This window comes from Egretta garzetta, unplaced genomic scaffold (assembly GCF_000687185.1).
Source record: "Egretta garzetta isolate BGI_Z169 unplaced genomic scaffold, ASM68718v1 scaffold69, whole genome shotgun sequence".
Taxonomy (NCBI): Eukaryota; Metazoa; Chordata; class Aves; order Pelecaniformes; family Ardeidae; genus Egretta; species Egretta garzetta.
In genome coordinates this window covers 166,130-175,509 of record NW_009260790.1, presented here as the reverse complement: position 1 = coordinate 175,509, position 9,380 = coordinate 166,130, and positions in this window count along the sequence as shown.

Below are 9,380 nucleotides of genomic sequence, written 5' to 3'. Positions count from 1 at the left end.
TGTCAGCTATAATTACAGTTAATTTGATCAACTATTTTCTGCTTTTGAAATTACAGAAACTCTTCCTTAACATCAGTGGGTGTTTGGACTGGAAATGATCTTTAAAGCTACTATTCAAGTACAGAAGGAGCAGAATCAAATCCAGTCTATTCCAACAAGTAAAGGGAAAGGGATAAGGGGAGCAGTAGAAAAATTAGGCTTTTTAAGCACCATATACTGCTCTTCCTAATCCTGCTAAGGAAGCATAGGTTAAGTTAGACCAACAAAGTGTGTTTAAGTAGAGGATCTGCACAAGCCTTTAGTTCTTGCCATACAATTTATAAGTCTAAGTCCAGTTTGGACAGTGGCAGATGATGAGCCTATACTAGGTGACAGCATACCTGGTGAAAGCAGGATAAAACACTTCTAACTGGCAAGCAGAGAACACTGATGACAGGATTTTTAAAATGACTACATAGATGCTCAATGGGTTTAAAGAATCTGTCTGGGTCTTGTGGTAGGGGGTAAAATCTGAGCCTAACAGTCCAGATAGTGACACTTCTGATCTGAGCACTCCCTCTCTAGTTAATGTAGAGCACAGGGAATATTTACATGCCAGACTTGCAGGATGCCATGAGATCAGAAAAAGGCAGTACACATCTCCATCTGCATTTGTACCGATTAACGAGCACATTCTTCCCTGACAGTAAGTTACGGAAAACCCTCCCGCACAATCCAGGAAATGCCAAGAACAGACACCAGTGCTATTTGTGAGTACCCACTGTGGGTGCCAACACCGTGTAATAGCTGTGGATGTAATGTGTCTGGCAGCTCTACCATCTGGCCAGCACTGCACTCCTTGCTAGAGAACACTAGCACAGAAAGATGGTAACAGCAAGTCTCACACTGCTCCCTGTGGGTCTTTACTCCCAGGGACCAGGAAGATTTAAAGAAAGGATTTAAAGAAAGAAAGGTGCCTTTTGGGCTCTGCCTTCGTGGGTGGCCAATGGCTTTCACACAGAAGTGATATTCTTCTCTCTCCCCCTAAATTAAGTAGTTCTGGCAGGAGAAATGCTGAAATCAATCCCCACATCCTCCACAGCAATCTCTTTTCTGTCTTGTTTTACTATACACAAACATCCTCACTCCCTTTTTTGATGCAGGTGAATGAAAGAACTATGTTTCAGTGAAAGAAAACACAAGTGCATGTGCTTTGTTGTAGTGTAGAGAAATGAGGAGGTATTTCTTTAAACACTTGGGAAGCTTCTATTGGCACCATGTCCCATGCTAAGGAGCGCTCCAGAAACTAGCAGCATGTACAGAGTCAGGCATAAAATGTTAGTGTATGTTTCGTAAATACCCTTATATTGGATTGTGTTTCTTCACATCACTTCTCTGTAACTGGCTACATATGAATCAAGCACAAAAATAAGTACAATTGTCTCTACTATAGAAAAGAAATTGTAAGCAGGGAGGGCACAGAAAGCAAAGCAAACCAGCTGCATGGCATATTTTGGCTGCTGCTGAATAGGTGGAATGTCTAAGATGGGCCAGCATATATACACGTTGCTAACAACTGCTCACAGGTCTCCCGAGATCAGAGCACAGCAAGAAATCCAGAACAGCTTGGAGGGGCTGGACAAGCCTGCAGTAAAATGTAACTAGAAGCAGGACACAGTTTATCTAAAATATTGACAAGGCCCTGATAAACCATATTTGTTCTTACCCTGCGTGTAGAAGACTGTATTTTCTTCTGCTCGATATACACAAGGGGCAGCAATAAGAGTCTTAATGAAAATATGTGCAATGCCTGGGGGTAAAAAGCACTGTAGAATATTATAGCAGTATTTCTCTGTGCAGATTAGGGCCTCAGGGACCTCATGGCCATTCCCTTCCATACACAGGGCTCTCTTTCTCTGTCTTTTATTTAATTGCGCTGTAATCCTGATTAGTTACAGCCCATTCCTTGCTTCTCCACAAAGGCATGCGGGCAGCACCACTGGCGCAAGGCTGTCTGCCTCGGCTCTCTGAAGCAGAGCCAGAGCAGGAGGGATGAGCACTGTGCTGCCTGGCCCTCTCTCCGGCTGCAAGCTGTTCTGTTCCCAGCACGGACAGAGGCCCTCCAGGTGGCTGCAGGAGGATGCCATCCTCTCCACATGTGGTGGGAGGAGGAGGAGTGTGGAGCAGGAGACCTGCAGAGGGAAAGAAGACTATAAAGGCGGAAAGAGAAGCAAGGAACAGCAAAACCAAGGGGGCAGAGCTGCAAGGAAACTGAATCCAGCCATTAGTATAAGTCACTTCAGAAACACTGAGATGAACCAGTCTGAGGTACTGGATCAATTCCATCTATGGTGTCAATCCATTGATGTCAGCAGACAGACATACTATGCAGTTGGATTTCATCACATTGAAGTGATGGGCAAACTTTGTTCCCTTCAGAAATACCTTTGTGTGGTACAGCACAGACTTCTGGCAGCCCATTGGCTTGGGACAGTGGCCTTGGAGACTCATGTGCCATTCTGGCTGGTGCATGCAGCCAGGCTCATTGCTTACGTACAATGTGTACTCCAGTCCAAAGCATAATTTGCTCATGCATGCCCTCTCTTATACCTGGGTATAGGCGAGCAGAAGAAATTACTGTCGTCAGTGTCATCCATTAAACTAATTTCCACCAGTCCTTTAAATCAGACCAGTGGATAAGAAATAATTAAATGTAATAAGTAGCCTCTTCTGCTCTCTCTGTTTCCTAGTGGTCAATAGCCATGCACAGGAAAAGGTAACAGAGACCCTGGCTCATGAAAAAATGTATTTTCCCTAGGTAAAAGAAATGCAGAGGTGCTGCTAGTTGCAGTTATCCACAGTACTTGTGGGACTTTAATTAGAGGGGAAACAAACCCACCCAAACCCACAGCTGCCTGTCCCTCTCTTTTCTGGAACCATATTTTGCTGCAGAGCAACATGTACACCTAAGGGCAGAGACCGAACCACACCTAAAAGGGCAAGGGATCCCTACACCCCAGGACCCCACTCACCTGAATTCAATCACAGGAAGCCTTAGAAATCCTGGTCTAGAAGAACAGATTCATAGTTCCCAGCATAACTTGCAGTACAAACTCCAGATTACCTCTAGTGGAGCACTGTCCCAGGAGGGGAGGAGGTGGCAAGAAAAGGGTGGTGGATGCCTGTTCAGTATCAAGTCACTCAGACAGCCTTCTACAAGAACCCAGAGCTAGATGACTTCCTATAGATGAAACGTTTGGGCTCCTCTGACATTTCCAGTGTCACCTCTGCTCTTGGAAGTGTCCCTTCTGCATAAATGTAGAACATCAGCTGCTACAGGGCTCCCAAAACAACACATCTCCACTGAGTTTCCTGCACGTTCAGCTTGCTTCCAGCAACCTTGACATATACCTCTTGCTTTGGCCATATGCTGTACCTTATACCAGTCTGTGTGACCTTAAAAAAGCGGTTTGCTAATTAAACACAACATTTTCAACCTATGAAGTCTGCTTAACCAGCATGAACTATTCTGCTTTCAAGCGGTTTTGGCTGCAATTCACAATAATTAGGGGGATTTTCCATGCTTGTCCCTCTCTTTTTAAGCAAAGCTGATTTTTCTGCCTCTGATGCTTAGCTTGGGTGGCATTTGGCCACCAGTTATATGCAGGAATCATATGTACATCCAGCACTCTTAACCTGGCAGAAAGGAGCAAACATAGGGGTTTGAACTCTTCTGGTTCTCCCCATCATTCAGCAAACTTCCCTGGTGATTTATTCGTACCAAAAAGGAGCCAGTTATACTTGTGTAATCACCAGGAAGGAACCAACAGCTTTATAGCAGTGTGAATGAGAGCACCATTGCATTCAAAATCTCCCTAGATAGTGCCTTGGATCATAGTACTCTAACATATTGAATCATGTATCCTTATGGTCACATGCAAAGTGGGCAAATTCTTTGGGGTCTATCTCTTCTGCAGACTTCCTACTCTGGGTGACTTGTGACCTGACTAGTCTCACACGTAGAAAACTGGCTGTGTGGGGAAAAAAAAAAAAAAATGCATCACAGACATTTCCTCTGGCAGTGGCAAATAAATCCTGGCCAATTCCATGCCACTAGGAAGCAAAGGGTAATCCAAGGAGCCACGGGATGCACGTAGTATTGTCACTCTTTACTGCCGTCTGCCTGGACCAGAGTTGGCACCCTAACATTCAGGACACGTACAGATTAAAATGTTTTGCCTGGCCCAAAATCATCCCAGGAGCTAAGGCAAAAGCTCAGTCTACAGACCTCACCTTCATAATCTTTATATCCAGGACTGAAATGGGCATCTCAAGACCACATATATTTAGGTAGAGATTGATATATTGCAGTTTGGCCTTGAGTTTACTGCTGATGAGCCATAGCTGTCATTACAATCAGCCATCACCATAATCAATCAAGTCCTCCCCACCCCTGCCTGGAAGTGCACATTTTGAATAATGTCCCCACTACGAATGAAAGCTTGGTGCTAGCCTTGGCAGAATAGAAACAAGCACTCAGAAGATTCAGATAACAACTGGTGCAAATCCCAGCCCAGGCTGGATAAGACTGAGCTGAGCCAGATGTTTTCATCTCAGAACAGACTTTCTTTCCATGAGCAGCTTGTTTCCACTTACAGCAAGACAGGGACAATGCACAGTTTCCCCATCTGAAGGGCAGGAAGGCAAAAAGCTAATTAGTGTTTTCTTCCTGCTTCAGGATTCATAAAGAATGCCACACTGAGTCAGACCATTTTTCTAGTAAGTGTCTGTCTTTGACAGTGGTCTGTAACAGATGTTTAAGGAAATAATACAAGCATGCCATGATCCTTCTTCCGATTTACTCCCATCAGTAGACAGGTTAAATACTGCCAGGTTTCAGGCTTGTGACAGAGTACCTACCACCTTTTCACTATTCTGATTCTCCACTAACGTTGGCTTGTGAGGCCCAGCATGCCAAATGGAAGAAAGCGAGTCAGATTTCCATGGATTTGTTTTTCAGCTTTACCACTGGCTCACTGTGGGACCTTTTGTGTCTCAGTTTCCCCAGCTATAAAAATGGAGCTGGTAGTTCTTCTTCTACCCTTTATTATGTGCAAGACATCTTTGGATGGAAGGTATGATATATGCAAAGGATTAGGAACATGCATTCCCAGCTTGGGCTTCAGTGATGCTGAGCAACCATAAGTCCCTGTAGCTTCATGAGATGCAATGTGCTCAGCACCTCTGAAAAATCAAATCAGAAGCACGTTACATCACTGATTGCATCTCACAGGAGATAGGGATACAGAAAACTTAACAGCCAAGTGTTGTGGGTGAGTTAGCCTAAAGGTCAAATTGATTATCTATCTGTAATAAGCAGCAAGCAATTCTTTGTATTTACAAAGACCAGGCATGTACACCAGGTAGGTGTATCTGTACTAGCAGAGGAACTAACTGAAGCTTGATTTCTTGTGTATGTATGTCTTGTGATTGGATGCTCTCATGCCTAATAAAGTGTAGCTGTTCCTATGTTGGAGGTAAAATCTGAACTCACAAGGCAACCTTTCCCAGTGGAGAGTATCACACAGAGAATCTCTGTCCTTGACCAGATGCCATTTCAATGAGACTTACAGGAACTTAACGACTTAGGAACCTCTTCCTCTCCGTTAGACTCATTTTGCAACGGACCAATAATTGTTTGGGCAGACAGACAGTCAAAGGGCCTAAATCCAGGCTAAAACAAATGAGGTGGTAAAAGCAATGAAAATGACCCTCTTGGTAACCAACACAACTCATGACTGCACTTCTGGGTGACACATGGTCTTTTGAGAGACACACACATTTCGCACTTGATGCCATCAGCTCTTCATTCATAACCATGGCCTGTGTTCTGTGTCTGCACCTCTTAACTGTCTGGAGCCAGTGCCATATCTTAGCATCGCATCTTTAATCACAAATCCACTTCCTGGTCCATGCCTCAGGCTTTCTGCTCCCTTCTGCCATGACTCAAGATTTCAGTCTTATGCACAACTGTGGGTAGCACCTGATAGAACAACCCAAAAGCATTCCATGGAGAAGAAGCTGCACTGCAATTGTATTTCTTCTGCTGGGATTTTTCTCCTCTATGTTTTGCAGCACAGTGAAGAAGCTGGGAATTACTGGTGTTGTGAAGCCTTGTGAATTTAAGGGAAGGGCAGGGAAGGTTCTTACTCAAAAGTCTTCAAAATCTTTCAGTATGTGGTTTGAATTTTGACCCAAAGGCCTCTACAGCTCATGCAAACACAGTTCTTTTGATTTTCTTTAGACAAAACTTCAGGTGAGCTGAAAAGATTGCACAGATGATCTTTCCAAAGCCAGGGGGAACAATTCAATACTGCCCTTGCCCTAAATGGCTCTACCAGAACTGGTGCTAAATGCAAGACTATCTGTCAATATTTAGTTCTGCTGCATGGGCCTAACAACCAGAAAATAAGAGAGCAAAGGCAATATAAGGAAAGCAATGTGAAACCTGAATGTAACAGAGGGCTGTTGTGATGCTCTGATGCAGATCTGAAGTTGTCTCTGGGAGCAGCAGTTACAAGCTCCTTTCCAACAAAAGGAAACGGTCATGTAGTTCAATGAATAGATCTTCCCAGGACTGACTGGGAGCGGGATAGCATAGAGAAGATAGGAGGATGTTATTTCTGTAATCACAACTTGCAAAGCTGCCAGACTGAGCGACAGGAAGAATTGCAGTCAGAGTATTAAGCAGGGGGGGGCAAGAACAGACTCGGCCTGAGCAGGTTTTAAAGCATCAAGACGGGAAGTCAACCCAGGTCAGAGTGGAATTGAGACATTGCGTGTGCCCAGGCTAATCTTTTAGCTTCCCCACACCTCAGTTTCCCCAGCTGTGAAATAGAGATGACAGCCCTTGTCTCCTACACAGGGGCACTGTGAGGCTGAGCTCATTAATGTTTGCCAAGCCGCTTAGAAATCCTCTGACGGAAGTCGCTGCACAGCATGAGCACAGTTGTTGGGTTTTGGGTTTGGGTTTTTTTTTTTTGTAAACACTAAAGAGATGAGCAATTGAAAGAGTAACCAACATAGTTCACTGCCTCTTTACAAATGCCTGGTGAAATCCTAGCCAGCAAGGGAAAAGGGTTTGTAAGGGAGATGAGAAGCGTGCTGACACCAAGTCCAGTGGGAGAGTTCTGGCATAAGGAGGATGAAAGCATCCATCCCATCTTACACTTGCCTGGTGAGGAAGAAAAAAAAAAAAAGAAAAAAAGGAAAAGAGAGAAGGAAAAAAAAAAGAAGGGGGGGAGAGAGAAAGAAAGAGGGAGGGAACAGCAATCCAACGTGGTTGGAATAACTCTGCTCACTGTAGCCTGTCCAGCAACAGCCCTGGCGGATCATAAAACAGCCTCTCACATCCATGTGGTTTTTGCTGCTAGGAGACAAGGTACAAAACACACAACCTCACGCCGGGTTCTATAAAACCTTATATTCCCCCTCAGACCCAGAGTTCATCTGAAGAATTTGCATCACCTAATTAGAACCAAGCCGAGTTTTTTTTTTAAAAAGAAGTAAAATAGAAAAAAAGAAAACCCTTCTTTCCCTCTTTTGTCCCCTTTTTGTGATTTTAGTTACCAGAAAATTTGAGAAGTACCTTCATGACCTCTTCCCAGGAGAATTTCCATGCAGAAGCTTTGCTGGCAAGTCTTAGCTACTAAGCACTAAGAAGACTAAACACATTTGAAGGTGAAAGTCACTTCCCTTTGCTGGTGCCCAGAGGCAGGTGTACCCCGTTCCCCTGCCTCCATAGTGAGAATTGTGAACAGGCAGCTCCTGAGAAGCACATAGAGACCTCAGCTGCTGTTGGCCTTTGCAAAGTTGTTTTTCTGCACAGAGAATGAGAAGCCAACCTCTGCTGTTACAGTGTGATGATTTTTCTCTTTTATTTTCATTCTTTTTATATCTTTCTATTCTTTTTTAGTTGTAAATCAGGATGAAGCATGCTGTGGCACAGGTGCTTAGGCAAGTGTTGTCCCTCCCCGTAACAAAGACCCTCACAGCTTACCTAAGGAACTTTACTGCTGTGAATTTCCTTTGTGTGTGAATGCACAATCCCTGATACTCCAAATTTACCATGCAGCTTTATCTACACGCCCTCCTGCTAACCCTGTCCAGGGCCTCCCATGACTTGAGGCCATCATGCAGACGGAATGTCATGGCAATTCTGTGACTGGCTGAGAAAACCAAGGTTTGGCAAGCGCATGCCGAGTGGCGCGGTCCAGGCCATGGCTGCCCTCTGCTCTCTCGTGCTGCTCCTGATGGCTGGCCAGTCCCCTGGGCGGGGAAGCCACGGGCAGCAAGTGGCCTGTCAGCTGCAAAGTGTGAGAGCAGGGAGGAGTGCTTGGGAGGAGGCTGATGATTCATGTGGCCTGCAGCCAGGCATTACAACCAGCAGAGACCGTGGGCATGTCTTGCCTGCCCTCGTAACGCAGGCCACAGGGCTCTTCTGACGTACTCTGCAGTGGAGCCAGAGCATTTCTCCTAGCAGATCTACCAGGCTGCATTGACTGTTCCTCTCTGAGGTGGCTGTTGAGAAGCTGCTCCAGCAGCTATTTAGCCTCATGGCTAAAAGCACACACGTTATTTTTTGTTCTTATTTCTCCCTTGCTGTGGACAGGGAGGGGAGCGTCGGGATTTGCTTGCCTTCTCTGCACCTCCTCACCCTGGCTGGCAAGCAGGTGCCCCAGCTGGCCTGTGCGCGGGCCAGCCCCCGGCTCTCCTCAGCCCTCAGAGGGGAGGGCAGCGCGGCGTGGTTACCACACAGGCCTGCAGCAGTGGAAAGCTATGGCAGGCAGCTCGCGGAGCAGGGAAACGTCCCTCTCCTTCAGCCAGGCAGGCAGAGATGAGCAGAGCCTGAGGCCATGAGGGCGGGAAGGAGCTGCCAGTCTGCTCAGGTTATGGAAAACATGGGGAGCATGAGTGCCACATGAAGAACTGCAGGACTGCCCTGGGACTGCTGCAGCACAGCCTGGTGCAGCTTCCCTCCCACGCCAGGTCCCAGGATTAGGCTGTGCCAACTATCTAAAGAAGTGACACTAGCAACCCTTGGCAGCATCCTGCTGACAGGGCCAGGGACATGTCGCGACAGCTAGTGTCCATCCAAGCTGTGGAGAGCATGCTGTCTGTGAGAGGAACAACAGCGGCATGATCCTGGGCACGGTCCCTTTGGCCCATCCGTGGGGTGGAACAGTGTCACGCTGATGTGGCAGTGGCTTCTATGCTGGTGGGACTGAGGCAATGGAATGCTATTACAGCCTTGATCCAGTAAGGCCTAGCAGCAGCCAGTGAGGCCTGTACAATACCGACATAATGTGTTGAAATCTCTTGGCAGTGACAGGCCAGCTGTT